Source organism: Lithobates pipiens, unplaced genomic scaffold (genome assembly GCF_037356315.1).
Source record: "Lithobates pipiens isolate NorthernLeopardFrog02 unplaced genomic scaffold, aLitPip1_a1.2 Scaffold_19, whole genome shotgun sequence".
In the NCBI taxonomy this organism is placed as follows: Eukaryota; Metazoa; Chordata; class Amphibia; order Anura; family Ranidae; genus Lithobates; species Lithobates pipiens.
In genome coordinates this window covers 36,723,097-36,746,703 of record NW_027507764.1, presented here as the reverse complement: position 1 = coordinate 36,746,703, position 23,607 = coordinate 36,723,097, and positions in this window count along the sequence as shown.

Sequence of the window (23,607 nt, the reverse complement as noted above, 5' to 3'; positions counted from 1 at the left end):
TTTGAGTCTAGCTGCTATTTATTGTGGACAGAGAGCGAAATTGCGGGGGGGGGGGGGGGGCAAGAAAATGTTTACCCAGGGTCCAATCAATATTAAAGACAGCCCTGGCTGTCACTACTCCTAGAAGGACCTTCTGTCCACCCCTTGCCCTTGTCCTGCTGTGGCCGATAAAGCCCACCCTCTTTGCCACCTCACGTGCATTATGCGGGTTGTCACCCTGTTGAATGAAGTACTTAGCACTGGTAGGATCAGCCAGTATTTTTTTTTTTTACAGATATAAAAGGTATATTGCTGTCAAAATTATGCAGTCTGCCTTAAAGTGGTTATAGAGTCAGGAGGTATTTTACCTTAACCCATTCTATGCATTAAGATAAAAAGCCTTCTGTATGCAGCAGCCCCCCCCCCCCCAATACTTACCTGAGTCCCCTCTCAATCCAGCGATGTTACATGAGAGACTCGGCTGCCAGGGACTCTCCCTCCTCATTGGCTGAGACAGCAGCGAAGCACCATTGGTTCCCGCTGCTGTCAATCAAAATCAGTGAGCCAATGAGGAGAGAAAGGGGGCGAGGCCAGGCCCTGACTCTGCATCTGAATTGACACTGGGAGCTGAGGCTCGGGTGCCCCCATAGCAAGCTGCTTGCTGTGGGGGCACTCAACAGGAGGGAGGGGCCAGGAGCGCTGGCGGGGGACCCGAGAAGAGGAGGATCTGGGCTGCTCTATGCAAAATCACTACACAAAGCAGGTAAGTATAACACGTTTGTTATCTCTAAGTGCTTAGCGACAGCCCCACTCAAATTTACTGTGGCAGGGAGGCGGCTCTGTTCCCGGTCATGTACCTAGTACATGATCTGACACTTCCGGGTTTGCGCGCGCACGCACCGCCGGTGACCCACTACCACTGTGATTGGATTCAGCGGGAGCCAATAAGCAGGTCCTGTGGATGCGATGTCCAATGGGCCCCGATGATCGTTCAGGAGTTCAAAACTATGGTCTGCCTATGTAAATAAGGCAGACCGCCGTTCTGTGAGAGGGGAATGTACTGATCCTGTGTTCCTGCTAGGCAGGAACACGGATCTTTACATTCCCCCAGTCAAAGCTCCTCCCCCACAGTTAGTAAGGACTCCCAGGAAGCACATTTGACCCTTTGATCGCCCCTGATGTTATCCCCTTCCCTGCCAGTGTCATTAGTACAGTGACAGTGCATATTTTTTAGCACCGATCACTGTATTAGTGTCACTGGTTCCCAAAAAGTGTCAGGTGCCCGATTTGTCCCCCACAATATCGCAGTCCTGCTAAAAGTCACTGATCGCCGCTGTTACTAGTAAAACGATTAATAAATATCCTAGATTGTAAGCTCTAACGAGCAGGGCCCTCTGATTCCCCCCTGTATTGAATTGTATTGTAATTTTACTGTCTGCCCTAATGTTGTAAAGCGCTGCGTAAACTGTCGGCGCTATAAAAATCCTGTATAATAATAAATAATATTAAATAAAAAATAGTCTTTTAATCGTTTTTTAATTTATGTTTTTTTTTTGTATATAGCGCAAAAAAAACAAAAAAACGCAGAGGTGATCAAATACCACCAAAAGAAAGCTCTACAAAAAAAAGGGCATTCATTTTATTTGGGTACAGTATTGCACGACCGTACATGAACATCCGCAGCAGGGGGCAAGGGGGGTCAAGTGCCCCCCCCTGGAATCCCCAAGGTGTTGCAGCCGCCGCCATGCTGCATTTTTTTTTTTACTGAGTCCGCTGACGGCTGCCTCCTCCGCTCTCTCCTCTGGATCACAGCACTGGCTGGCTCTGTGTTCGGCCCCGCCCCCCCAGACCTGCTCGTGTGATAGTAGATAGAATCAACGTCCTGCCTATCACACGAGCCGGTCTGGGGGGGGGGCAGGACTGTGTTACAGAGCGGCCGCCGAACACAGAGCCAGCCAGCGCTGTGATCCAGAGGAGTAGATGCCTATCCCTACAGCCCGCCCTGTGTGCCACAGTGCCTGGATAGGAGGATCCAGGGGGGGGCTGCAGTGCTCTCCTCCACCACCACACTCACCTGCCCCCCCCCCCCCCCAGTGCTCTCCTCCACCACCACACTCTCCTGCCCCCCCCCCAGTGCTCTCCTCCACCACCACACTCTCCTGCCCCCCCAGTGCTCTCCTCCACCACCACACTCTCCTGCCCCCCCAGTGCTCTCCTCCACCACCACACTCTCCTGCCCCCCCCCCCAGTGCTCTCCTCCACCACCACACTCTCCTGCCCCCCCCCCAGTGCTCTCCTCCACCACCACACTCTCCTGCCCCCCCCCCCCCAGTGCTCTCCTCTACCACCACACTCTCCTGCCCCCCCCAGTGCTCTCCTCCACCACCACACTCTCCTGCCCCCCCCCCCAGTGCTCTCCTCCACCACCACACTCTCCTGCCCCCCCCCCCAGTGCTCTCCTCCACCACCACAATCTCCTGCCTCCCCATGCTCTCCTCCACCACCACACTCTCCTGCCCCCCCCAGTGCTCTCCTCCACCACCACACTCTCCTGCCCCCCCCCCCAGTGCTCTCCTCCACCACCACACTCTCCTGCCCCTGTGCTCTCCTCCACCACCACACTCTCCTGCCCCCCCAGGGCTCTCCTCCACCACCACACTCTCCTGCCCCCGTGCTCTCCTCCACCACCACAATCTCCTGCCCCCCCCCACAATTCTCTCCTCCCCTGTTCTTGCTGCCCCCCCTGCTCTCCAGCTCTCCCCATCCTTCTCTAGCCACCATCCCAGTGCTCTCCACTCCCCCCGTTCACCCCCCAGTGCTCTCCACTCCCCCCAGTGCTTTCCCCCTGCTCTCCACTCCCCTCAGTGCTCTCCCCCTTGTCCCCCCCCAGTGCTCTCCTCCACCACACTCTCCTGCCCCCCCAGTTTTCTCCTCCCCTGTTCTTGCTGCCCCCCTGCTCTCCAGCTCTCCCCATCCTTCTCTAGCCACCATCCCAGTGCTCTCCCCCCCTGCCACCACCCAGTGCTCTCCCCCCTGTTCCCGCCAGTGCTCTCCACTCCCCCCAGTCCTTTTCCCTCTGTGCCCTCCCCCGTTCTCCTCCCCAGTGCTCTCCCCCCTGTTCTTTCCCCCCAGTGCTCTCCACTCCCTCCAGTGCTCTCCCCCCCAGTGCTCTCCCCCCTGTTCTCCCCCCCAATGCCCTTCACTACCTACCCCTGTACTCTCCACTCCCCCTGCATTTTGCCCCCACCCATGTGCTCTCCACCCCCCATAGTGCTCTCCAGTCCCCTGTGCTTTCCACCCCTGTTCTTTCTGGCCCCCACTGGTGCTCTCAAGCTCCCCCCATTGCTCTCCAATCCCCCCTGCTCTTTGTACCCCCCCCCAGTACTCTCCAGCCCCCATGCTCTCCATCCCTGTTTTTCTGCCCCCCCCCCAGTGCTCTTCACCACCCCACACTCTTAGCCCCCCCAGTGCTCTCAGCCTACCGTGCTCTCTACCCCTGTTCTTATTGGCCCCCCCCAGTGCTCCCAAGTTCCCCCCCCAGCGCTCTCCACTCCCCCTCGCTCTTTGCCCCCACCCATGTGTTCTCCAACCCCGCCAGTACTCTTTGCTCCCCCTTCTCTCCAACTCCCACCCAGTGCTCTCCACTTCCCCAGGACCAGAGGGCAGGCTGACTGGGGCCGGAAAATGAGGACGGCTGATGGTGCAGGTGGCCAGGGACCACTCCATCTCACAGCAAACAGATCCTCTGGAAGGAGCACTGTCCCCATCCAAAACGAGAACAGACCCTGCCTGCTGCTGGCCGTCATGGATATCCTGCTGGCATGCAAGGTACCGTACCGAGCATCAACAACACACCTTCCCACAGACAGGGACTGCAGACCGGGACATGGGTCACAGGAGGGGCTGCAATGGTGGGCACAGTGAGACTGCATTCACGCACAGTAAAGCTGCATTTGATGGACACAGTGAGGCTGCATTTGATGGGCACAGTGAGGCTGAATTTGATGGGCACAGTGAGGCTGCATTTGGTGGGCACAGTGAGGCTGCATTTGATGGGCACTGTTGAGGCTGCATTGAGCTCTTGCATCAAGTCTGCAGTCTCTGACCATCTCCTGTAGCATGTCTGCAGTCTCTGAGGGAGTCTGGAGAGGAGTCAAGAGTGGGAGCACCGCCGGAGGATAAAACCAGAGCCACCAAGCTGGAGCCGACTGACTGAGCCCTGCACAGTGCACCTGAGAGGAAGTCAGTGACAGTATGAGATCAAAATATGGCCACAACAGATCTACTGCAATGTAAAAAAGATGTACATTCTCTAGGCTATATGGGCATGGAACACAGCCGCCAGAGTAACTTCCAATACAAAGTGAAGATGAATTATCTGTTCTATAACACATATGTATTACCAGTGGAAAGATTTTCATGAGATTGTCGAAAAGGGCCGGAGCATGAGAGGCCTTAAAATGATGCCCCTTGGAAAAAGTTCTGCGGACGCCCATGCGACCGCACAATTTTCAGTAAAAGTAAAGCAGTGCCGTATCGCGAAAAATGGCCTGGTCATGTGTGTGTGTGTGTGTGTGTGTGTGTGTGTGTGTGGGGGGGGGGGGGTAAACCTTTCTGGAGGTGAAGTGGTTAACAAAAAAAAAAAAAGCTGAGACTTTAGTATCACTTTAAAACATAACGATGTTACATTTACACATTTTTTTATTAAATATTATATCTATAACATAACTCATTCCTTGGATTTCTGTTGAATGCGTCCAACGTTCCTCTGCGGGGAGATAGCGATCACACATTGCAATGTACATAGTTGAGTCTATACTTTGCAGGCACCAAACTTTTCATTCTGCAGAATTTTTAAGCAAAAGGGGAAGCTCCAGGATCAACTTTGTGTGTTTACATTGTCTCGGGGACAGTGAAAACGTCTCCCTGTCATTTACTAGTCCTGTCCGCTAAGCCTCTGTCCCGGCTCCAACGCGAGGTAGATAAACATCTGAGCTGCGTCCGTTACTTAAAACCCCTGATATTTATTTTATCTGAAGACGAGAAGGCCCCGGTAGCCGTTCCCTGATCTATATTTGTCGTGTCGTGTTTTACCATCTCCAGGAGCGGCAGACAATGTGACTTCGCTCTGTATAAACACCCTCCGATCAAAGTGCTACTTCATAAGAAGAATAATTAACGTTATCATTAATTATGGGTAGAGAGTCAGCTGAGAAATTCAGGTCTTCTGTACGTAGTTCAGGGAAGAAGTAAAATCATTGAAAACTTGCTCATGGAGAGATTTTACCCGTTGCCTGGACTGCGTAAAGGCAAAAGGTTTCAAACAAAACCCAATGAGAACTTTTTTATAGGTAAAGGGCCAGGTCCTCTTCAAAGGCCAGCCCAATAGACAAGGATGATAGGGCTGGATGCGTCTGATATGGTGCACAGGGGGATTATGAATACTACGTTAGTCAAGGCCAACTATAAAGTGGTCAGTGGCGCAAACAGACAAACTGAAAAATACTGAAACACCCCCATCAATTGCAGCCTCACTGTACCCATCAAATGCAGCCATTGTGCCCATCAATTGCAGCCACTGTGCCCATCAATTGCAGCCATTGTGCCCATCATATGCAGCCACTTGTGCCCATCATATGCAGCCACTTGTGCCCATCATATGCATCCACTTGTGCCCATCACAAGCAGCCATTGTGCCCATCAATTGCAGCCACTGTGCCCATCAATTGCAGCCATTGTGCCCATCATATGCATCCACTTGTGCCCATCAAATGCAGCCATTGTGCCCATCATTTGCAGCCATTGCGCCCATCAATTGCAGCCACTGTGCCCATCAATTGCAGCCACTTGTGCCCATCATATGCAGCCACTTGTGCCCATAAAATGCAGCCACTTGTGCCCATCAAATGCATCCACTCATGCCCATCAAATGCAGCCACTTGTGCCCATCATATGCATCCACTTGTGCCCATCAAATGCAGCCATTGTGCCCATCATTTGCAGCCATTGCGCCCATCAATTGCAGCCACTGTGCCCATTAATTGCAGCCATTGTGCCCATCATATGCAGCCACTTGTGCCCATCAAATGCAGCCACTTGTGCCCATCAAATGCATCCACTTGTGCCCATCAAATGCAGCCACTTGTGCCCATCATATGCAGCGACTTGTGCCCATCATATGCAGCCACCTGTGCCCATCATATGCAGTCACTGTGCCCACCAACCCCCCCCACTCGCGGCTCCTGCAGCACCCAATCCCCAACCACCCTCTGGCGGCAGCACCCCCCACAGCGGCTCTGGCAGCAATTTCCCCCATGTGCGAGTGCGGCTATGGCAGCACCGAACATCCCCCCCTTGCGAGTGTGGCTCTGGTTGCTCTGAAAACCACCACCACCCGCGCGCGTGGCTCTGCCAGAGGGGACTTACCACAGCGGCTCCTCCGGTGTGTCTTCTCTGTTCCTCTTCCTAAGCGCCAGGCATCCAATAGGGTGGCCTGGCGCTTTGGCCAATCAGGTAACAGGTCTGCCACCCTGCCTCCTGATTGCCCGGGGAGGATGGTTAGTGTGAAAATAGCGAAAATGAATTCGCTATCGTCACACAATTGGGTGGGATCAGGGCGCACTTTCTGCTCCTCGAGCCCACCCTATTTTGATGCCTATTAGAGCCTCTGGCTCTAATTGGGTGCTTCAAAAAGTACCACCCCCTTCCACCCCACGCCATAGCAATCCATTCGTCCGGCGTCCTGAAAGGGATGCACGGGCCGCCACTGAAAGTCGTGGTCTCCCGGTAGTATCTAGTCCCTTCTAGAACTGCAAAAATGTACCCAGTTGGTTTGCTCCTCTGTTTTAGGGTGTGCAACTATGCAGGTACCATGTACAGAGGAGTTGTACCGGGATGGTGTCTGCAGCTGCAAGCATCACCCCGGTATCGTTTTTTACTGCCAGCTCTCTTGCAATAGCTTACTAGCCGCTCGATTGCTATTACAAGTAGCGGGAGGGGACATCCTCCCCCCCCTTCCACCACCTTCCGTGGCTCTCTCTGGCTCTCCTGTCCCTCCTGAAGACCCCAGCAACCAGTTGGCACATCCACTGGCTGGCCGGACAGCCAAGAAAAGCCAGTTGGTTCACTCCTCTGTTTTAGGGTGTGCAACTAAGCGGGTACCATGTACAGGGGTGAATTTACCAACGAGGCGTCATCGCCAAGGAAGTCCCGCCCACAAGGACGATACGCGTGTGGGAAGACTCGGTCACGTCAGCTGCAACCACCTGTCACTCTCTGTCTCGCCGAGACGTTAAACTGAAATTCTTTTACACCTAGCACTGGGTCATTAGTGCTACACTTGTAAGTAACTTTTTAATCAATAAAATTTATTAAACCACACATTTTATTGATTTTACATGGTGCAACGATTCTATCTGGTCCCCATAGATTGTGAGATCTGGCTGGCTATCCGGAGCGGTGTAGTCATGTTGCCAGGGCCGTCTTTAATATTGATTGGACCCTGGGCAAAATTTTTCTTGGACCCCCCCCAATGCAGTTTTGCTCTACACCTGCTCTGAAACATACAATAATTAGCAGCTAGACTCAAAATCCGTTTACTGAATCAGATCAGGCAGCTACTGCAATTGGTTGCCAGAGGTTACAGTGTATCGTTACCGCTCAATGACTGGTTGCTAGAGGTTACAGCAAACATTACGGCTCACTGATTATTTGCTAGAGGTTACAGCACATGATTTCTGCTTGTTGATTGGTTGCTAATGATTACTGCGGATATGACCTCAGGGGGGCATGATATACATATCAATGCTGCCGACCGTCCCTATTTACATATGAATGCTGGTAATGTACATGTAAACACAGGGTCTGCAGGTGAGTCATCTTTACACAACAATAGGGCAGAGCTGGGCAGCATTAGTAGCAGCACTTCACACTGAGATATTGGGAAAGAGCACAGGACTAAAACCTCAAGGGACGAGGGAATTTAAACCAGGATAGTTGGCAAGTATGAGGCAGCTGCTTTGGGCCCCACAACAATGACAGGGCCCAGGGCAGCTGCCCCTTTTGCCCTGCCTTAAAAACGGCCCTGCCTGTTGGTGTTGGATCCATGCAGAGGCATTAATCATACCTTACACCCTTTTTATCGGAAAGGCTCGTTTGACCGATCTGTTGATTCAGAGGGTTCATGTAGTGAGGTGAGCGGCTTGTATTGTCTGTGGTGGAGGCATTATTATGGATACTCACAGCTGGGATGTCTTTCTGAGCACAGCTGAGGATATTTTTCTATCCATTCTCAGTTTCTGCTGCTTTTTTCCCACTTCAGTTCAGATGTATGGACTAATCTCTCTGAATTTGGATTATTACATTTCAGACTGCATTTTATGAATTGTGTATAGGAATTTTATTTGTAATATTAATTTTACTATAGCGCTGCACTATTTGTGAATTTGTATTCTGTATTTTATACCTTGATCTTGAGTGTAAATCCCCATACACATGATCAGATTTTCTGAAGGGAAATGTTGTATGTGAGGATGTTGGAGTAAAATCCGACCGTTTGTATGCTCCATCGGACAATTGTTGTCGGACTTTCCGCCAACAAACGTTGGCTAGCATGTTCTCAAATTTTCCGCCAACGAATGTGTGTTGTCGGATTTTCTAGTCGTGTGTACACAAGTCCGTCGGACAAAAGTACAAACACGTATGCTCGGAAGCAGAAGTGGTCGGTCTTGTAAAGTGGCTTCAGTAAGCTGAGAGTGAGCGTTGCCGGCCCGGAAATAGTCATAATCTCAGTTTTAGCAGCATTTAGAGCAGTGATTCTCAACCAGGGTTCCTCCAGAGGTTGTAGGGGTTCCTTCAGCATTGAGCAATTTCTGCCTCTCAGATAACTTCCCACTCACACCATTGATCTTTTTAGATATCTGTAAGGGGGTAATTCTTCCCACTGACCACAAGTGTAAGGACCATTCTTCCCACTGACCATCACACTAATGTATCACGAGTTGTACATTTCTATTTTTCAGCAGGGGTTCCCCGACTCCAGAGAACTATTTTTAAGGGTTCCTCTGTGTTGAAAAGGTTGAGAAAGGCTGATTTAGAGGATAAGGATGACAGAAATTACAGAAATTGTCTGTAGACTAGTGCAGAAGATGAATGACAGGGTAAAAACGTTGAGTTGGTAGGTAGGCTGGGTCAGGTCAAAATGCAAAATTCCCATGTATAGCCTGAAGCGTACCGAAAAGCGAGAAATGATGATGATGATAGGATTGGATAGGATCGAATGATAGGAATAATAGGATTTAGCAATGTCATTATAATGCATTTCATCCAAGGCGTCCCAGTGATTGGAGACCTCATTTATTATCAATCAGAATGATCTCCTCTGATTAGATTTCTCAGAAAAGCTGCAGAAGTATCAGCGCGTGTTGGAGTCCCTTCTGACCGTGATGCATTTGAAATTCAATACTCTAATGTAAATTACATTCGTTAGCCGCCATCTCATACTCTTCCATTTTGGAAATGGTAAATATTCCTCTATAGCAGCCTTTCTCAACCTATTCAACAAAGAGGAACCCTGGAAAGAGTTCTCCGGTCTCTGGGAAGCCCTGCTAAAAATGAGAAATCTACAACTCATGATACAATAGTGTGATGGTCAGTGGGAAGAATGGTTCTCAATCATACTTGGGGTCATTGGGAAGAATTACCTCCTTACAGATAGCTAAAAATATCAATGGTGTCAGTGGGAACTTATCCGAGAGGCAGAAATTGCCCAATGCTGAAGGAACCCCTACAACCTCTGGAGGAACCCTGGTTGAGATTCACTGCTCTATAGTATTTACCATTTCCAAGATATTGAGCTGTGACATGTCTACCTTATAATGGAAGGACCATAGAGCACAGCATTAGGCCCACAGCACAGTTTCAGTCTACAGCCCAAGTCTCATATATTACAAAGCCCTTGTACACACGGTCGGACATTTCAACAACGACGGATTTTGTCTGACGGATTGTGTCCGAAACTGTTGCATACACACGGTCGGACAAAGTTGTTGGAAAATCCGATCTTTCAGAACGTGATGACGTAATTTCGTTACGATGGGACTACGTTCAGGCTAGTAGCCAATAGCTTTGATGTAGGAATTTGATCTGAGCATGCGTGGCACTTTGTCCAATCGGAATTCTCTACACATGATCGGAGTATGTCCGATCGGAGCAGTTTGTCATAAAATATTTCCAGCAAGTTGGAAAATTTGGTCCGACGGATATTCCGATGCATACCACACACAGTCGGATTATCTGACAAAACGGTCTGATAGGACACATTCCGACGGATTCTCCGACCGTGTGTACAAAGGCATAGAGTGATTAAAGCTATGGGAGGCCCCAATGGCTTATTCTGGAACATTCATATCCACCTTGAGTAAAACATTAGAGCTATGTAAGAATTTCAGCCTACATCCCAGCAAAGCCTCACACCTTAACATGCCTAAAACTTGTAGGGGCCCCAAAGCATATTATGGAAGATCCATACCCTCTTGAGTTTAAATCCCTACCCCCGAACATTCCTGTTCCACATGATTACATTGCTGATATTTACAATTAGGGATGAGTGGGTCATTTGTTCAGTACTTTTGCGGTGGGACATGGCTTTGTTTATCAACAAAGGCTTGCGATCACCTATTCAGCATTGATATACCCTTAAAAATAAATGATTTTCTCAACCACTAGATGTATACAGTATATACAGCCTGTCAGCAGGTGGTTATTACAAGATCAGGAGGAGCCCTACGGCAAACACCCCACATCCGGGCAGATGTGGCCAGCAATTGGAGGCCCTGGACAGGGCAGGAGGCCAGGAAAAGGTAGACCAGAACCCCGGAGAGCTGGCTGAGGACTTCCTGACCCTTATGGGGCGCCACGTGATTGTAGTCAGTGGCGGCTGGTGATAATTTTGGGGGGGGGGGCGGCAACATGCAAACAGTGCACATGCATCCACCACCCCCCCCATCCCGGTCGGGCCGGTCGTTCATTTGGTTGACTTACCCCATCCATTCAGGCATCACAGGCGGCTTCTTCTGCCCTCCTCCACAGGCATCTTGGACGGCTTTAGTCTTTTTTAATTTATTTAGCAAAAAAAAACCCAGTGGTAATTAAATACCATCAAAAGAAAGCTCTATTTGTGTGAAAAAAAATGATAAAAATTTTGTTTGGGTACAGTGTTGCATGACCGCAAAATTGTCATTCAAAATGCGACAGCACTGAAAGCTGAAAATTGGCCTGGGCAGGAAGGGGGTAAAAGTGCCCTGTAAGCAAGTAGTTCAGCAGTGCAAAAAACAAGCAAAAAAAAAAATGATCTGCAAAATGCAAAGCAACATAGTAACCAATCTAATTTTCGGTGAAATATTCATACTGAGCCCTCGCTCCTGTGTTTTGCCTAATCCGGGCTGATTTCCGATATCTCTTACTCCAGATCCAAGCAAAACCCAATCTCATTATGTTCCTGGCAGGACAGCTCTGCTTTGCAATGTGTCATTTATAATAAATATTAAATCTCTGGGCGATGTTGATTAAATGAAATGAATTGTAAGTCTGATAATGGCCTGAATTAAACTAATTTGCTGGAAAAAAAGAAGTACAAAGGGGGGTAATTGGATTTGCTCTGACAGCAAGTGTCAGTTTTATGAGCAATCAACAAATATGAATGGACTGAGTCATAAATGAAGCTATCAAATGCCGACCAAAACTCTGCCCATTAAAGGCGAAAACCCAGATGAATTTCCAGTAAGAGGGCATTTTCAGATTTTGGAGATTTGATGAGACTTTACACACGGTCAGAAATTCAGATGGGAAAAAGTCCGATCGGATTTTCCAACAACATAATCCGATCTGAATTTCTGACCGTGTGTACGGGGCAATAGTCCGTTCGTTCAGAAGTTCCGGTGGAACTCTGCCGAAAAGTCAGTCGGGAAGACCGTCGGACCTAGTCTGACGGAAAGTCCGGTGGTATGTACGCGGCATTACAATACTTTGCTGCCTGATGACCTAAAAATACTTGTACAATCTCAATGCAACTTGTACAATCTCTATCGGACTTTTTCCGTCTCAATTTCCGGCGGAAAAAGTTTGAGAGCTGGATCTAAAAATTTTCCCGACAACAAAATCCGATCGGACATTTTCCGAGCGTGTGTGGAGAATTTCCGACGCACAAAGCGCCACGCATGCTCAGAAGAAAATTTGGAGACGAAAGCTATTGGCTACTGGCCTCTACGTAGTCCCGTCGTACGTGTATAACGTCACCTTGTTCCGAACGATCGGATTTTCCGACAACTTTGTGCGACTGTGTGTATGCAAGACAAGTTTCGGCCAAAATCCGTTGGAAAAAGTACGACGGATTTTGTGGTCAGAATGTCCGACTGTGTGTATGGGGCATAAGTCCGTTCGTTTTGAACGTGATGACGTACGACGGGACTAAAAAAGGAAGTTCAATAGCCAGTAGCTAATAGCTGCCCTTGCGTCGTATTTGGTCCGTCGGACCAGAATACAGACGAATGGTTTTCCCGATAGGAATTGAGTCAGTCGGACAGATTTGAAAAATGTTCTATTTCTAGGTCCGTCTCATTTTTCTTATGAAAAATGATCAGACTAGCCCACACACGATCGGATTGTCTGATGGACTGATCCCGTCTGACCTAGTCTGCCGGAAAGTCCGGTCGTGTGTATGGGGCATAAAGGTCTGCTTGAAGAGATTTTTTTAGGTAGACATCAAGGGGCTGATTTACTAAAACCTGGAGAGTGCAAAATCTGTTGCGGTTCTGCATACAGTGGGGGGGGGGGGGAAAATAAAGATTGGATCCCCTGCAGATTTTCTAAGCTTGCCCACTTACAAAGAAATGAAGGGCCTATAATTTTTAACATACGGTGTATTTTAACCGCTTCCCAACCGCTGCACGGCGATATACAGAATGGCACAGGTGGGCAAATGGGCATATGGGTACGTCTCCTTTAAGAAGCGGTGCTTGCAGGCGCACGCACGCGTCTGCCGCCTTCTCCGTGACTGTGGGCCCTGCAGACGCGATGTCCTTCGAGTGCCCGCGATCGTGTCACGGAGAGGCAGAACGTGGAGATGCCTTTGGATAGCTCCCATCTGTCCCTAATTTCGAGGGACTGTCCCTGATTTGGAGCAATGTCCCTCATTCCCCCTCATTTTGGTCTGATCTATAGAGTTGTATATAAAATGCACTTTTTATCTATCAAAAAGTGTTTTCCAGCGCTAAACCTTTCACCTGATTTCTAAATTGCTGCATTTGTAAATTCCAAAAGCCAATATAAAGGAATAATAGTGGTAAAAAAAAAAGCACTTGTGGGTTTAACCAATCTTGTTTTTTTGTACAATTCCCCTTTAAGGGGACGTGGCAAGGGGTGTGTCCTATGCTTGCATACTTTTGCTGCTAGGTGTCCCTCCTTCCCATCTCAAAAAGTTGGGAGGTATGGCCTTCGTCAACAAAGCATTTCCCCGTTCTGCCTTGTGTCACAACAGAGATCACTGCTCCCTGTCATCAGGAGCAGTGATCCCTGTCATGAGTGTTGTAGCCCATCCCCCCCACAGTTAGAATCACTCCCTAGGACACACTTAACCCCTTCATCGCCCCCTAGTGGTTAACCCCCTTCCTTGTCAGTCCCATTTACACAGTAATCGGTGCATTTTTATAGCACTGATTGCTGTATAAATGACAGTGGTCCCAAAATAGTGTCAAAAGTGTGCCATAATGTCGCAGTCAGCTTAAAAATCGCAGATAGCCACCATTACTAAAAAAAAATAACAATAAAAATGCCATAAAACTGTCCCCTATTTTGTAGACACTATAAATTTTGCGCAAACCAATCAATAAACGCTTATTGCGTTTTTTTTTTGTTTTTTTTTACCAAAAATATGTAGAAGAATACGTATCGGTCTAAACTGAGGAAAAAATGGCTACAGTAGGTGCTCATGTGGTACAAAGATTAGTCCTGTCAATGTAAGAAGGAGCTCCTAACCACAACTCGTTGTGTATACCTGTCACCTGTCCACAGAATCTCTCTCTTCCATTCAAACCTCACCATCATGGCCAAGACCAAACAGCTGTCAAAGTATCTCAGGGACAAGATTGTAGACCTGTACAAGGCTGGAATGGACTACAAGACCATCAGCAAGATGCAAGAAGGAGGCAACTTTTGGAACGATTATTCGCAAATAGAAGAAGTACAAAACAACCATCAATCGCTCTCGGTCTGGAGCTCCATGCAAGATTTTGCTTCATGGGGTGAGGATGATCATGAGAAAAGTGAGGGATCATCCCAGAATTACACAGGAGGAGCTTGTGAATGATCTCAAGGCAGTTGGAACCACAGTCCCCAAACAAACCATTAGAAACACAATACGCCGCCATGGACTGAAATACTACAGTGCCCACAAGGCACCCCTCCTCAAGAAGACACATGTATAGGCCCGTTTGAAGTTTGCCAATGAACATCTAAATGATTCAGAGAAAGATTGGGAGAATGTGCTGTGGTCAGATGAGACCAAAATTGACCTCTTAACTTGACTCGCCGTGTTTGAAGGAAGGAAAATGCTGACTATGACCCTAAGAACACCATTTCTACAGTCAAGCATGGAGGTGGAAACGTTATGCTTTGGAGCTGTTCCTCTGCTAAAGGTACAGACCGACTTTGTCGCATTGAGGGGCCAATGGACGAGGCCATGTATTGTAAAATCTTGGATGAAAACCTTCTTCCCTCAGCCAGAACAATGAACATGGGTTGCGGATGGGTCTTCCAGCATGACAATGACCCAAAACATATCACCAAAGGCAACAAAGGAGTGGCTCAAGAAGATGAGACCAAAATTGACCTCTTAACTCGACTCGCCATGTTTGAAGGAAGGAAAATGCTGACTAGGACCCTAAGAACACCATTTCTACAGTCAAGCATGGAGGTGGAAACGTTATGCTTTGGAGCTGTTCCTCTGCTAAAGGTACAGACCGACTTTGTCGCATTGAGGGGCCAATGGACGAGGCCATGTATTGTAAAATCTTGGATGAAAACCTTCTTCCCTCAGCAGAACAATGAACATGGGTTGCGGATGGGTCTTCCAGCATGACAATGACCCAAAACATATCACCAAAGGCAACAAAGGAGTGGCTCAAGAAGATGAGACCAAAATTGACCTCTTAACTCGACTCGCCATGTTTGAAGGAAGGAAAATGCTGACTATGACCCTAAGAACACCATTTCTACAGTCAAGCATGGAGGTGGAAACGTTATGCTTTGGAGCTGTTCCTCTGCTAAAGGTACAGACCGACTTTGTCGCATTGAGGGGCCAATGGACGAGGCCATGTATTGTAAAATCTTGGATGAAAACCTTCTTCCCTCAGCCAGAACAATGAACATGGGTTGCGGATGGGTCTTCCAGCATGACAATGACCCAAAACATATCACCAAAGGCAACAAAGGAGTGGCTCAAGAAGATGAGACCAAAATTGACCTCTTAACTCGACTCGCCATGTTTGAAGGAAGGAAAATGCTGACTAGGACCCTAAGAACACCATTTCTACAGTCAAGCATGGAGGTGGAAACGTTATGCTTTGGAGCTGTTCCTCTGCTAAAGGTACAGACCGAATTTGCCGCATTGAGGGGCCAATGGACGGGGCCATGTATTGTAAAATCTTGGATGAAAACCTTCTTCCCTCAGTCAGAACACTGAACATGGGTTGCGGATGGGTCTTTCAGCATGACAATGACCCAAAACATATCACCAAAGGCAACAAAAGAGTGGCTCCAAGAAGAAGCACATTGAGGTCATGGGGTGGACTAGCCAGTCTCCAGACCTTAATCCCACAGAAAATGTATAGATGGAGCTGAAACTTCAAGTTGCCACGCGACAGCCAAGAAATCTTAAGGATTTAGAGAAGATCTGTAAAGAAGAGAGGACCAAAATACCTGCTGAGATATGTGCAAACCTGGTCACCAACTACAAGAAACGTCTGACCTCTGTGCTTGCCAACAAGGGTTTCTCTGCCAAGTCATTTTTTGCTTGGGGAATGGGATCAAATACTTATTTCCTGATGCCTTCATGGCAGCACACACCAGGTTGTGGGGGCGGAGTCACAACCCAGTGTGTGGTGCCATGAAGATGCGTCAGGAAAGGAAAATTACCGAAAGGTAAGTATACAATTTTCCGTTTTTATTCACTGAACTGCAACTCAATTTATAACATTTGTATCATGTGTTTTGGCTGGACCTATGATAAAAAATTATAGACCCTTCATTTTTTTGTAAGTGGGCAAACTGCAGGGGATCAAATAATTATTTTCTCTGCTGTAGAAAGCAATAAGCTTCCATTTTTTTTTTTTTTTTTTTTTTTTTTGGTCAAAGCTTAATTAAACAAGCTGAAGTTAGAAGCTGATTGGCTACCATGCACAGCTGCACCAGATTTTGTACTCTCCAGTTTTGGTAAACAAACCCCTAAATGTCTACACAGCTACAAGGTTTTTGGTTTATGTCAATGGGCGTTCTGATCTTGCATTTCCTATTTGAACACACACAATTGCATTTGATTGCAAAAGTCAGCTTTGACAAGGCAAGACAAGGAACATGCTGAATGAAGGACAGAGCAGTGGGAAATTGGGATGGACTCAGGGTTGGATATAGGGTGGTGCAGCTTTTAGTGCCCCCCCCCCTCCCCAGCTTTCCAGCCCCAGCCCCCAGTGCAGGTATCCCCCCTCCTCTGCAGTGGTCCTTTGCTAGGACTGCCAATGTCCAACCAACGGAAGTAGAACTTCCTAAATCCAAACCTGCAGACCTCTGTCTGCTCAGTGCTGAAGGCCACAAGGGAACTCTGATGGGGACAAATGATATAAGGAGGGACTATGATGTGGACATTGTGTGTAAGGGGGTACCTTGATGGAGCCGGTGGTGTAAGGGGGCACTCTGATGGGGAACTTGATGTAAGGGGGCAATCTGAGTTGGCAATGGATGTAAGGGGGCGCTCTGATATGCCAATCGATGCAAGGGGGCACTCTGATGGGCCAATTGATGCAAGGGGGCACGCTGATGGGGAAATTGATGTAAAAGGGCACTCTGATGGGGACTTTGTTGTAAGAGGGCACTCTGATGGAGACTTTGATGTAAGGGGGCACTCTGATGGGGACTTTGATGTAAGGGGGGACTCTGATGGGTGAGTAGATGTAAGAGGGCACTCTGATGGGGACATGTGATGTAAAGGGGCACTCTGATGCGGCAATTAATGTAACAGGGCACGCTGATGGGCCAGTTAATGTAAGGGGGCACGCTGATGGGGACATCTGATGTAAGGCCGCACTCTGATGGTATAAGGGCACCAAGTCAAATATTGGTTTTCCTATATCTCTACATCTCTATCTGTCAGGACTGGGCTCAGCCCTTCCTTCTCTGAGCTGGGCGCTCACCTGTTGGCTAATTGCCAGCTCCTTTCTCTCCACAGTTACTCAGCTGTTGATATCCTGCTCGTCAGTCCTGCCTACTTAAGCCGAGCAGTCCAGAGGATCTCTGCCTGTGCCTTGGTCAACGTCACAAGAAACTATCTTCTGCATTCCTGTTCAAAGACTGGCTTTGCTAACATCCCTTCTGGCTCCAGATCCTGCTTGCTTTTCGACTACTTTGATCCCTGTCTTCTGGCTTGGCTGACTATCCTTTCCGGTTACTGACTATCATACAGTGACATTATACTTTTTTACTGTGCCCCGAGATTTGTTGGGCTAGATCCTTTCCTGCATGGGCTGCTGGTGCCCTTTCACTATCCAGTAGAGGCTAGGTTCAAAGGCATACAGCCAAGAGGCTCTGGGACTAAAGTACTCAATAATAAAGAGTGTTAAGGGAAAAAGACTCTGGTTGGGGGACTCAAATGTTAACAATCCTCAGATTACACTCAGCTCTCTGCTCTATGCTGTGCAGTGTTTGATATCAGATCCCCACCCCCTGCCTTCTGAAGCTCAGAAATACTGTGCAAAGTCTGTACATTGAATGGCTGTAGAGGAGAGGGGGCTACAGATGAACAGGCACAACTTGTGTAGGATGATGTGTTTAATCTCTGTGTATCACCTGAGGTTAATCTCTTTATAGGTATATGTAAAGGTTTACAATCACTTTTTGCAGCGAGCCCTGGCAAACTGATCTCCTACCTACACTGACGACCAATGCAACAGCCTAGGTGACTCAGAGACATGACCTTTATGCCGCATACACACGCCCGGACTTTCTGGCAGACTAGGTCCAACGGTCTTCTCGACAGACTTTCGGCGCTATGACGTACGACCAGACTAGAATAAGGAAGTTCATAGCCAGTAGCCAATAATGCCCTAGAGTCTGTTTTCGTCCGTCGGACTAGCATACAGTCGAACTGATTTCTTCATAGGAACTGGATCCGGCGGAAAAATTTGAAACATGTTCTATTTCTACAGCCCGTCAGATTTTTGGACAGCAAAGGTCCGATGGAGCCCACACACGATCGAATTATCCGACTGATTCTTTCCGCCAGACCTTTGCTGTCGAAAAGTCTGGTCATGTGTACGTGACATTAAGACACGTCTTAATTCATGTCTCCCGGCTCCCCGACTATACCATACACATTATCTTACATCTCAACACAGAACTCCTTCATACAATTGCAGGGTTAATTAGCACAATGAAAGACTCTTAGAAGCTGTGACAAGTCATACTAGACTAATTTACATTATAGCAGACACAGACAGAGACAGGTGGCTGGAATTGACATCAGCATCTCCTAACAGTATTTGTCCCAGCATTATGAATCAGCCACTATTTCTAATATGGCAGATACGGGGTTCATTATTTTCTTGGTCACCCTGCGCCCAAAAGTGACTCCCGTCACAGGAACTATTAATCCATGACCAAAAATAGACAGTGAACTCAAAACCAAAGGCCCTGAGTCAATCCAAACTAGGTTGAAAGTATAAGACTGAGATCAACTGTGATGGGTGTAAGAAAAAACTAAATACATATCAACCATCTAAGTCCTTCTTAGAACACAACAGGTCGTCTTTATGATCCAGATAAGGCTGGGCTGAATAAATCCAAAAAGAGACTTTAAGATAACAAAGCTTAAATATTCCAAGGTTAGAGTTACAATTCCTTTCTTAGATAAACCATCACCCATACATGTATTTCAAATGTGTTTTTAGCTTTTTGCCTGGATCTCAGCTTGTTCTATCCCATGCAATGAAAAATGGGGTCCAGAATGAATATGAATCCTTCCATCAGCGTTATTCCAAGCAGGAATGCTTCTTAGGGAGTTAATACATTATTGGAGTCTTATTCTCACAACGCATTAGTGAAAATCCACTTTACAAAGTACATTGGATTGAGAGCTTCCTGTGAAACACTAAATATTTGCCTGGGCACAGCACCGATGTCCGCCGTCTACCACTTATTAATGTCTGGCCTTGTGTGGCCATTGGAAAGTCATAATTAATCTGAATCTTGACGGCAAATGTCTTGGCAGATGAGGTCACATTGGTGTTTATTTTGGTTAATTCTGACTCATGGTAAGAGCTGAGATGTTATGTGTAACTCTCAATATAGTTAATGTGTCTGACCCCGGAGATCCTTTCTCAGTCCGCACCATTCTCAACGTCTCCAACTTTTCTACATGTTTCATGCTTGGTTGCATTCCTTAGCCTGTTCACAGAAGTAATGGAAAAAAAATAAAAAAGAACTCCAGTCTAATTAAAAAGCTAAGAATCGTTTAAAACAAGGAGCTAAGTACAGCCAATTAACTGAAAATCAACGTGTTTTAACAGTTTTTACATATTGAGTCTTCATGTCTTGAAGATGACCTAAAGCTTTGAAGGACCCCATTCCTAAGAGATACAAGGAGGCTTCCATTGCTACTTCCCATTTTACAAAGGCTCATTTTCTGCCTGTCATGTTCACCCTTTTGGTTCAATGCTTTGTATCCATTACCGAGAACAAGTATGCAGATGTCTGGCTTTACTCTAAGGCTTAATGTGCACAGGACGCTGAGGCAACCTCCTATGAATTAATTTTTTGACAGCTTCAAACCGGCGTTTAAAAATGCCGGTTTTGCAGAGTTTGCATGCAGCGTTTTGCCGCGTTTGCGTCTAGGAGCGTTTATATAAGATAACATCATAGGACCCTCCCAAAGCCCAAAAAACAGTATTATTTAACTATTTCAGCCATTTTGTCAGACCAGAGTGAGTAACAGCAGCTAAGAAAGCAACAGTGTACTTGTATCTACCTCAATTTCAGTGCTTTTACTATGGATCCCACAATGAGCATATGTGAGGAAAAAATGCTAAATTTTTTATATATTTCATTTTTAAATTGCAATTGATTTGTATATTTTTTTGTTTATTATTTTTTATAAGCTGTATATGTAATTTCATTTTTTTTATTTTGTCTTTTTTATGCAAAATTGAATTCCATATTTTTTTTATATATTTAATTTTTTATTTATTTTGTCTTTTTAATGCAATTTTTAATTGCAATTTTTTAAATATTTTTAATTAACCTAACCCTAACTGGAAACCCTAATCCTAACTTGTTCTTCAAGGGGAAAAACCTAACCATAACCCCCTAACCCTAATGGGAAACCCTAACCCCTAACCCTGAGCAGAAACCCTAACCCTAACGTGTTCTTTAAGGAGAAAACCCTAACTATAACCCCCTAACCCTAATGGGAAACCCTAACCGGAAACCCTAACCCTACTTTGTTCTTCAAGGGGAAAACCCTAAGCATAACCCCCTAACCCTAATGGGAAACCCTAAGCTGGAAACCCTATCCAGGAACCCTAACTTGTTCTTCAAGGGGTAAACCCTAACTATAACCCCCTAACCCTAATGGGGAACCCTAACAGGAAACCCTAATGGGAAACCATAACACTTACCATAACCCTAAACTTGTTCTTTAAGGAGAAAACCCTAACCATAACCTCCTAACCCTAATGGGAAACCCTAACCAGAAAACCCTAACCCTAACCGGGAACCCTAACCCTTACTTATTCTTCAAGGGGAAAACCCAAACCCTAACAATAACCCCCTAACCCTAACTGTTAACCCTAACCCTTATCCTACCTGGAAACCCTAACCGTAAAACCTAACCCTAACTTGTTCTTCAAGGGGAAAACCCTAACCATAACCCCCAACCCTAATGGGCAACCCTAACTGGAAACCCTAACTTGTTCTTCAAGGGGTAAACCCTAACCATAACCCCCTAACCCTAATGGGAAACCCTAACCCCTACCTCTAACCAGAAACCCTAACCCTAACTGGAAACCCTAACGTGTTCTTCAAGGGGAAAACCCTAATCCTAACCATAACCCCCTAATCCTAATGGGAAACTGTCATATATCAGATAAGACCAGAACTGGGTGGACTGCAACAGAGGAAACCCAAACGTTTATAAGTGAAATATAATGATTTATTAAGGGAAGTGAATAATATAAATGCAACCACACAGTGCAATAAATCAACCAACAGAGACCCCCAAATAACAACAGACAGATATGTACAATAAATGGGAAATACCAGGATCATAAACGATAGCCAGGCCAGGGTCATGCACAGAGGATCAGTAAATAAACAAAGGGCAGTACAGAATCAGAGACACAAGCCAGGCCAAGGTCATACACGGGGAGATCAGCTGATGGGGTAAGGAACACAGGACAGGGAGAGGATGGACGGATCAGACTGCAGGGCAGGGATGATGGTAACAGGTGGAACAGGGTAGGGACCAGGAGAGGGAAACAGGTTCAGGGCACAGGAACAGGTTCAGAACCAGGCTCAGGATCACAAGCAGCAGGTCAGGGCACAAGGACAATACCAAGGCAAACATGTGAGTGCTTGCCAGCTATTTATAGGCCTGTGATTGGCCTCAAGTGACACCTGATTGCAGGAGGTGCTGTCTGCTCCATACTGCCAGGATCCATCCGCTGGTGGACGCCAGTACTACAGCCCAAAGATGACATAACATCAGCAGGGAAAAGCTCTCCTGACAGTTCCAAACTGCCAGGAAACACCTGTTGGTGGACCTCAGTACTGCACGCCAAAATCCGCAGATATTATCTGCGGATGGAACATTTCCTGACAGAAACCCTAACCGTAAACCCTAACCCTAACAGGAAACTATAACACTTACCATAGCCCTAAACTTGTTCTTCAAGGCAAAAACCCTAACCATAACCCACTAACCATAATGGGAAACCCTAACCAGAAACCCTAACCCCAATCCTAACCCTAATGGGAAACCATAACACTTACCATAACCCTAAACTTGTTTTTCAAGGGGAAAACCCTAACCCCCTAACCCTAATGGGAAACCCTAACCCGAAACCCTAACCCTAATGGGAAACCATAACACTTACCATAACCCTAAACTTGTTCTTCAAGGGGAAAACCCTAGCCCTAACCATAACCCCCAAACCCTAATGGGAAACCCTAACCCTAGCCAGAAACCCTAATCCTAACCCTAACGGGAAACCATAACCCTTTCCATAACTCTAAACTTGTTCTTCAGGCTGGGTTCACACTGCAGCGATGCGGGAACGCCGCAAATCCACGGCGGGTTCCCGCATTGCATGCCTCCCGGCGGCAGTTCACACTGCCCTATGCGAACTGCTGGGAGTGTCAGTGAAATGTTAATGACACCCCCAGATCAGTTCGCATATCGCAGTGCGATCTGCAAACTCGGACAGGAATCGGATCGCATGGTGTGAACACCCATGCGATCCGATTCTGCTGCGGACCAAAAAAAGGGTCCTGTGCGAGTTTGGGGCGGGTGCGATGCGAATTCAGCCATACTATCTGTATGGCTAAACTCGCATCGCACAGAGATCGGATGTGATTTGCACTGCAGTGCGGTGCGAATCACATCCGATTTTCGTAGCCGCATCGGTGTGAACCCAGCCTCAAGGGGATAACCATAACCCTCTAGCCCTAATTGGAAACACTAACCCTAACCCCTAACACTAAATTTCATGCAACTATGTTTGATCAAGTCGGGGGTGAAGCTCAATGGTGGGGTCATCTGGTTGAAATCTAACAACATATAGGTGGATCATGCTCATTAGGGGTATATAAATGGTCTATGAAGCATAGCAAGCAATTACAAGTTTTTAAAAAATGTTTTTTTTTTTCATCATTTGCTACCATTTTTAACCACATCAATACCAGGCACTTAAACACCTTCCTGCCCAGACCAATTTTGAGCTTTCAGCGCTGTCGCACTTTGAATGACAATTGCGCGGTCATGCTACACTGTACCCAAATGAAGTTTTTATCATTTTTTTCCCACAAATAGAGCTTTCTTTTGGTGGTATTTGATCACCTCTACGGTTTTTATTTTTTGCGCTACAAATAAAAAAATACCGAAAATTTTGAAAAAAAAAAAATGTTTTTTTTTGTTTCAGTTTCAAAACGTTGTAAATAAGTAAGTTTTCTCCTTCACTGATGGGCACTGATGGGGCTACACTGATGGGCACTGATAAGGTGGCACTGATGGGCACCAATGATGTGGCACCAATGAAGTGGCACTGATGAGGTGGCATTGATGGACATTGATATGTGGCACTGATAGGCGGC